This window comes from Saccostrea cucullata, unplaced genomic scaffold, assembly GCF_032062105.1.
Source record: "Saccostrea cucullata isolate Sc308-1 unplaced genomic scaffold, CSIRO_AGI_Scuc_v1 ctg2205, whole genome shotgun sequence".
Taxonomy (NCBI): domain Eukaryota; kingdom Metazoa; phylum Mollusca; class Bivalvia; order Ostreida; family Ostreidae; genus Saccostrea; species Saccostrea cuccullata.
The window spans coordinates 41,173-50,883 of NW_026936516.1; positions in this window are offsets into that span (position 1 = coordinate 41,173).

The following is a 9,711-nucleotide window of genomic DNA, read 5'->3' on the forward strand; positions in this document are numbered from 1 at the left end:
ACATGTAATTAATAGAGACAATGTGCTAAAAAATGATATGTATTGGTAAATATTAATTATTATACAACCCTTTATAACCGTAGTAAAATTGCAGAAGAAAATCATTTTACGTTCACTCGGAAAACGTTTGACGTTGTTGAAAAACATGACGTCATTATGAACCTGTTAAAGTATCCTGGATAAAAATGAAGAAAAACCCACTTAGCGTAGACATAGGACCATGAAAATTCATATTTTGGCAACTTCTAACCTTACTCTATCAAAATCCACGATAAACTCAAAATGTATAAAAATTGCCATAAGGGCCCTTTTCCAATGGGCGCAATCATATATATATATATATTTACATTTCCAATGTCTTTGTCCGAGATAAAATTACCAATTGTAAATGTAATTGATTTCCTCATGAATGTTTTGGCGCGGTTCCAAAAAAACCACGTGCAGGGCGGGACAACACCTAGAGAGAAGCAGGCTTGGAGCCCGTGGATTGGCGGAATCAAAGCATGTAAATATAAGGAATAACTGTCAGATTTTTCGAATTCATGAAGATGATCAATGGATTGGCTTGTGTGATAATTTTATGCATAAACGCCTTCATCATTTTAGTTTCAACAATAAACATTATATCCAAACCGAAGGTACTGCTATAGGATCCAAACTGGACGAAACTATGCATGTGTATACATGGGGGAATGGGAAAATATTCTTTTGGCGATTTGTAAACAACAACCTCTTTTTTATCTAAGATACATTGACGACATTTTTGGGATCTGGACGGGGACAGAAGAAGAACTACATGATTTCCATATGACTGCAAATAATATTCACCCCAACATTCAGCTTGACTTGCGTTTTTCAAAAACAAAAATAGACTTCCTTGATGTTTCTATTTCTCTGGATAACGGATTTCTCACAACAGATCTATACAGCAAACCAACTGACAAACATATGTACCTTAACAAAACCTCCAGCCATCCCGAATCTACAAAAAGTTCAATTCCGTACGGCCTTGGTCTTAGAGCACGTCGTATTTGCTCCACAGAGGAAAACTATCAAAGCCAACGTGATAAAGTGAAAAAGAACTTGCGAAAACGAGGATATTCTAGCAACGAAGTAGAAAAACAACTTACGAAAGTTGACAAACTCAATCGCTCGGATCTATTAAACTATAGAAAAAATAAAACGCGATGTGACCGTGTTCCCCTTGTGTTGACCTATTCAAAAGGATTACCGAATATTCATAACATTTTGAAGAAAAGACAAAAAATTCTTGAAAATTCCGATCGCCTGAAACTCGCGTTCAAAAAGACCCCAATCGTTGCCTATAAAAGAGACAAAAATTTGAAAGACATTTTAGTGTATAAAAAACACAACAATTTATTTTTTAAAAAAGGAAATTTATGTGAGCCATGTGGTGCTAAAAAATGTATTTTGTGTAAATTTGTTGTGAAAACCAGCCAGTTTGAGGATAATAACGGATGCACTTTTCAAGTCAAAAATTATAATAATTGTAAATCAAGGAATGTTGTTTATGGAATTTTTTGTAAAAAGTGTGACAAAATAGTGTATGTGGGAGAAACTGGTGATAGTTTATGTCAAAGACATGTTTTGAATTTGTCTTTAATTAGAAGAGAAACAAATGATCCTGTGGCTACTCATTTTAATTCAGGTGTACATACAGTAGAAGATTATAATATAATAGGCATTGAAAAACTGTATAAGAATGACATTTTCCGCAAATATAGAGAAAATCTTTGGAAGAAAAAGTTGAACACTTATATACCATTTGGTATTAACAAAAGAGAACACTTCTGTCTTTGAATTGGATTTATGAACAATTGTGTGACATTATGATACTTATTTTTACAGATATACTTTTATATATACTTTAAAATAATATTTTTAATATACCCCGTATTCTAGTATTTTATTCTGTATGATAAAAATTTTGATACACAAGTACAATTTTTGCTCTCACAATATCTTCAGATGTTTTTGGCGCTATTTTATTGCATGACGTTGACTCTCAATTTCTATGTTCATTGTGACGTCATAATACTGTTGAGTTGCTATGCATTTAAATAAACACGACTGATGAAGGCCGGTAACACGGTTGAAATATTTCGAAAAGTGTTTTAAAGTTTTTTATATATATATATATATATATATATATATATATATATATATATATATATATATATATATATATATATATATATATATATATATATATATATATATATAACAGTATAAAGGGACTAGTTCAAATTCATTTTGGTTCTGTAGAATATTAAAACGTTGTAAACTGACATATGATTTAAATTTGAAGAATTTCCTTCCTGGAAAGGAAGTGTGAAAGCTCTATTAAATAAGACATACTTTGTGCAATTTAGACTTAAACAACGTTTTCCCAGGAAGACAAAAGAATTGACCTATAGGAGAGAACAATTTCCCGGAAAAAGTGACATTTACAAAATATATTTAAATTTTTGCATTACATGCGAGCTCATGTGAATGCATGTGGGTAATGATCATATCATCTATATATATTCAAATAGACTTAACATCACAGCATTAAATCCAGAAGTATTAAAAAAGTCACTTATTCAAGCATTTTTTAAATTTTACTCATTTCACGTACACGCACGTGCAAGCATGTGCATGATGACCATACCTTCTTGTAGGGGTCCATTATGTCTATCAATATTCTAAAAACCATCCTATTTCGTTGAAAACCAAGGGAGTTATAACCATTTAAAGTTTAAGCCAATCAGATTTCGGCTCACGTGCATGCATGTGATTTAATGACAATTGTAGGACATCCTATTGTATGCTTATGTTTTAAATTTCGTAGCAAAAAAAAGATATTGAGACTTTTGTTTCAGTTAATCAGAGTGAAGAACACGTGCACGCACGTGCATGAGGACCATACCATCTTGTTGGAGTTTATTATGTCTGTCTATGTTCTAAATCCCATCCTGTTTGGTTGAAAAACATGGGAGTTATAGGCATTTAAAGTTTAAGCCAATCAAATTGCAGCGCACGTGCATGCGCGACAACTGTATATATCATATTGTGACAATTCTTTTATATCAAAAATATTGATTTTAGGACAATCACAGCAAAGCAAAGTATGCATATGTTTTAAATTTCATTGCATTTCGTCAAAAAACAGTTAAGATATTGAGATATTTGTTTCAGCCAATCAGAGCGAAGCGCACGTGCATGCGCATGAGTTCGTGCTAATTTGACAGTGACATATTATATACACTTCTAATATATCCTTTCATATTGAGTTTCAAAGAATTTCATCAAAAAATGTAAAAGTTATGGCTACATTAAATATATCAGTCATTTCACTCATTTCACGCGCACACACGTGCATGCGTATGCGCGCAAAATGACCTTCGTTCCGCACACCTACACTACACACCTATTAACCCTAAAAAGGTTTTAGCTTAGTTGGGTGAACAGTTTCTGAGAACACTCGCGGACAAAAAAGTACCGGAGAACAAAGAAGAAAAAAAAGAATAATAATAATAATAATAATAACTAGGGCTAATTGTAACGGGAACCGTTACAGATGTTCCCCAAACGCTCCCCAACTCCCCTTTGTGGCATATTCTCTGTACGCTTCATTAAATAAGACAAACACGATGCATTTTAGACTTTAACATTATTTACCCAGAAGTATATCAAGTTTATTCAAATTTCATCATTGCACGCATGCGCATTTGAATGCATGTGCGTAATGACCATATCATCTTGTCTACACTATTCGTATATTTTAATATACTTTATATGAAACATTTATTCCATACGTATTTAAAAATATGTTTAATCCAGTGTATTTGTAATATTACTCATTTCACGTGCACGCACGTGCATGCATGTGCATCATGATCATACACTATTGTAGGAGCCCATAATGTCTATCTATGTTCCGAATCCCATCCTTTTTGGTTGAAAAATAAGGGAATTATAGCCATTTAAAGTTTCAGCCAATCAAATTGCAGCAACGTGCATGCGCGTGATTTCATGAAAATTATTATATATCATATTGTAAAGGAAATCCAAAAATTAAGGAGCATGCCATATGATTTAAATTTCAAAGCATTTCTATCAAAAAACAATAAAGATATTGAAAATTTTGTTTCAGCCAATCAGAGCAAAGCACACGTTCATGCACGTGCATTTTTTGCATGTGCTAATTCATGACAATGTTAAAAATTTCAAAGCTTTTGTAGAGATTTTTGTCCATAATGCAGCGCACGTGCATGCGCTATGTTCTGAAATTTTTTCCATATTATATTGTAGGATATCCTGTTCATGACAAAGTTAAAAACAAAGCATTTTATCGCAGATATTTAAAGTTTTAGCCAATCAGATTGCAGCGCACGTGCATGCGCGTGCTTTCATGACAATTGTTATATATCATTTTGTAGGACATCCTAAAGTATGCCTAATTATGTTTAAAAATTTCAAAGCATTTCGTCAAAAAACAAAAAGATATTGAGATTTTTGTTTCAGCCAATCAGAGTGAAGCGCACGTGCATGCGCGTGAGTTCGTGCTAATTTGACAGTGTCACATTATCTAACACTATTAATATATCATTATATAATGAGTTTGAAGTCATTTCATTCAAAAAATGTAAAAGTTATAGCTATATTAAGTATATCAGTCATTTCACTCATTTCACGCGCACGCACGTGCATGCGTATGCGCGCAAAATGACCTTCGTTCCGCACACCTACACTACACACCCATTAACCCTAAAAAGGTTTTAGGTCAGTTGGGTGAACAGTTTCTGAGAACACTTCCGGACAAAAAAGTACCGGAGAAGAAATAAGAAGAAAAAAGAATAATAACTAGAAACTCTTGTTGCTACAGCAACAAATAAGGTCTTCCGTTCTTCTCTACTTATCTGTATAAAGGTTATTTTTCTACTTAAAAAAAAAAAAAAAACAAAAAAACAATTCCTCCATCTGGGCTCGATCCCAAAACCATTTGTATGAAAGTCGGACACGCTAACCACTGAGCCACCAAATTCCACAACATATAAGATATTTTGTAAGCTTATTATTTTAAGGTTGAAGGAAAACAGTTTCGAAGTGAAAGAAATAGTTTCGTAGTAAAGTCCCGGTCAAATTTCTTAAAAAACTGAGATATTGGCTGTTTGATGTGATATTGTATGTAGGAAAATGATTAGAATAATTATGGGACACATTTGCAGTGAAGCAATGACACTTAGCATATACAGAGTTGTAAAAGCGAAAGTAATACACGTGGTCAGTTGCAGAGGAAATTCAAAATCCCGGAAAAACAGTGAAGTGAGTCATGGGCATTTTTTCAACACCATATCGTATCAAGCGGGGTAACTGCAATTGATTTAACCTATCTAAATTGCGTGGAAATTTAATTGATATAAAAAATCGCCATTTCCAAGATTCAGTCGATTCATATTTTAATCTAAATAAAATTGAAATAAATTCCATACACCCAAGAAAGCAAGAATACTTGGTATTAAAATGTCGTAATAGAGCAGAAGAATCGAATGATATTAACAACAATTGTAGAAATAGCCGATGCGAGCTTTAATTAATGTTTATGCTCAGCAATAACTAAATTTCAGACAGAAAAAAAAATGTAGATTTTGCCGATATTCACTACAATTTCATTATAGTTAAGAAACTCACCTTAAAACTCTCAGGACACTTTCTTTCAGGTCTCCCCTTGCTTTAATTCCAAATCTTATGTCAATATTTCATGCCGTTTGGCTTGAAGACATTTTCTCTACGTTGCTGCTGATTGTTTTGTTTTTTTAGAGAAGGGAGGGGATATTTTATAAGCATTTGTTAGAGTAAGAGTTGCAAATACCTCCACGACCTTAAGCTTGATTGTGACCTTTGGAACCAAAGTACAAGGTCATTTATGAAGGTCAAAGGTCAAGGTCATCAAAAAGAGAGAGAGAGAGAGAGAGAGAGGTAAACTTGAGATAAACACTTGAAGCTGAATCTAGATAAAGGTAATGAATATTTCTTTATTACTTTTTGAGTAAGGGTCAAAGGTCTCATTTTGAGGTTTCTCTAGACATTTGCAGTCTGAATAACATGTCCCAAAATCATTTCAAATACTCTTTTTATAAAAGATATTTATGGGATAGTAAGATACTCAATTTAGGCCGTTTTTCTCTCATAACCGGAAGTCGTCGTTTTTGTTTCCAGTGGGACTGACATATTTCGAAACTACAAGTAAGATGCTATAAGGTAATACTAAGAAAGATTCCATAAAGAAAAGTTGAAAATTTTGATTTATTTGATCACTTCCTGTGACAACCGGAAGTGACGGCGGACGATCTTAAACTCAAAGAATTTGTCTACTCATCAAGGTCTACCATCCCTATTAGTTTGGTGTCTTAATCTCTTACCGTTTACGAGATCTATCAATGATAACTACTGATTTTGAGGACAGGAAGTCACGCGACCGGAAGTTAATTTTACTGAGATATTAAATATTTCTGTAGACATTTGCAGTCTGAATAACATATCCAAAAATCATTACAAATACTTCATCTATAAAAAATATTTATGGGAAAGAAAAATACTGAAAATATGCAGCTTTTCTCTTATAACCGGAAGTTGTCATTTTTGTTTCCTGTGGGACTGACATATTTCGAAACTACAAATAAGATGTTATAATGTGATGCAAAAAATGTTTCATGCAAGAAAAGTTAAAAATTCAGATTTTTTGATCACTTCCTGTGACGACCGGAAGTGACGGCAGACAATCTTTTCCCAACTGGTTTTGCCTATTTATCATGATCTACCAATTATATAAGTTTGGTGTCTTAATCTCTTACCGTTTTGTAGATCTAGCTATGATAACTTATCATTTTGAGGACAGGAAATCACGCGACCGGAAGTGAATTTTACAAAGATATTTGACGTTACTGTAGTCATTTGCAGTCTGAATAACATATCCAAAAATCATTACAAATACTTCATGTATAAAAAATATTTATGGGAAAGAAAAATACTGATAATATGCAGTTTTTCTCTCATAACCGGAAGTTGTCGTTCTTGTTTCCAGTGGGACTGATATATTTCGAAACTACAAATAAGATGCTATAATGTGATGCAAAAAGAGTTTCATCAAAGAAAAGTTTAAATTTTTGATTTTTTTGATCACTTCCTGTGACGACCGGAAGTGACGCCGGACAATCTTACCCCAATTGGTTTTGCCTACTTATCAAGATCTATTACTCATATAAGTTTGGTGTCTTAATCTCTAACCGTTTCTGAGATATGACTCGGACAAAACTTTTTTGAAAAAAGCGGAAATTGGACATATCTGACGACCGGAAGTCGATTTTGAAAAATTGAAAACTGCATTTGAAAGATATTTTTACTCTCTATCATCCCTGAAAATTTCATGAGAATCCGTCCAGTCATCTCTGAGAAATCGTCGAAAACAAAAAGGGAAAAAAAAAATAATAATAAAAAGAAAAAGAAACAGTAGAATCACTATAAGGTCTTCCGTCTGAAACGGAAGACCTTAATAATAATAACTAGTGCTAATTGTAACGGGGACCGTTACAGATGTTCCCCAAACGCTCCCCAACTCCCTTTTGGTGCCATATTCCCTGTAAGCTTCATTAAATAAGACAAACTCGATGCTTTTGAGACTCTTACAACGTTTACCCAGAAGTGTACAAAGTTCATTCAAATTTTAGCATTGCACGCGTGCGCATGTGAATGCATGTGCGTAATGACCATATCATCTTGTCTACACTATCTATATATTTTGATATACTAAATATTAAAGTATTTAATCCAAAAGTATTAAAAAGATTCGCTCATTCAAATGTTTTTTTTTTATTTTGCTCATTTCACATGCACGCACGTGCATACATGAGCATGGTGACCATATCTTCTTGTAGATGTCCGTTACATCTATCTATGTTCTAAATCTCACCCCGTTTGGTTGAACACCAAGGGAGTTATAGCTGTTTAAAGTTTCAGCCAATCAGATTGCAGCGCACGTACATGCACGTGTATGCATGTGCATGGTGACCATATTTTCTTGTAGAAGTCCAGTATATCTATCTATGTTCCAAATCCCATCCTGTTTGGTTGAAAATCAAGGGAGTAATAGCTATTTAAAGTTTAAGCCAATCAGATTGCAGCGCACGTGCATGCACGTGTTTTCATGATAATTGCTACATATCATGTTGTAGGTTATTCTAATGCATGGCAATTTTCAAAATTTCAAAGGATTTCGTCAAAAAACAAGAAAGATATTGAGACTTTAGTTTCAGCCAATCAGAGCAAAGCGCATGTGCATGCGCGTGAGATCTTGCTATTTTAACCATGTCATATTGTCTATGCTTCTAATATATCCTTATATTATAGGTTTCAAAGCATTTCATCAAAAATTTTAAAAGTTACGCCTATATCGATTAAATCGGTCATTTCACATGTTGCACGTGCACGCTCTTGCAAGCACGTGCGCGGAAAATGACCTTGATTCCGCAAATCTACATAACATGTCTACTAACCCTAAAAAGATTTTACCTACTTCGGGTGAACAGTTTACAAGAACACTCGCGGACAAAAAAGTACCCAGGAAGAAGAAGAAAAATAATAATAACTAGATACGATCTCGTTGCGAGCAACGAGTGGGTCTTCCGTGAAATTTTCGATGAAATTCATCAAAAGCAGGAATTTATCGTAATATCCGATTATCGTATTATCGGATCGACTTAAACAGCGTAAAATAGAATTCCGGTTAATCTGATCGACTTATATACCGACAAATAGGAATGTTCTAGAATAATGACGTCACATGCGCAATTAGGATGCGCGTACGGTTCAAATATTCAAAATGGAGGATATCAATATATAAGCTGTCATATCATTGGTTGACCAATCACAGCCATCGTTAAATGTCCGCCATTGTAACTAAATATAAGTTGTTTACTTCTAAAACGCGAGGACATGTTCTGTCAAAACAGAATGCTTATAGATATGAGCTAATAGTTTCTGAATTAGTGCATTAAAAATCACAAGAAATATACCGTTGGAAACCTCTCAAAAAGATCTATATGATATTTTAAAAAGTTAAAAAATCGGTCTAGAAATGAACCATATAGGACGTTTTACATACATCAAAGGATATACATCGAAGATCAAAGAGATCTAAAGAGTACCGTACTAACCGCAAGATTGCAGATTGTTATGATAAAGTATTTGCTTCAGTAAAGAATCAAAATATTGCATTTTGGCCCCTCTAGGCCCCTAATTTGAGGGGCCAGCCCCTTTTTCTTGATATCAAAAGAAAGATCTTTTAAATTTGAATACATTTTGTGCAACAATTACTCAGAAATTGCTTTTTGTTTCCGAGATATGTAGAAAAGAAATATTTAGGAGCCAGCCCTCAAAGTCCTTAATGGGGCCATTTAGGAAAAATTCAAAGGTTGCATATTGTTTAGAACATTATTCTGAACATCTTTTGTTCAATATTGCTTTTCAAAATATTTCTCCATTTCAAGATACGAAGCGTCAAAGATTGAGCATTCTGGCCCCTTGTGGCCCCTAATTACGTAACATATGATCACAACATTATTATATATAGTTGCTGATTGTTAAGATAAACATATTTGCTTCAGTAATGAATAACAAAATATTGATCATTAAAGAGATATAGATTAA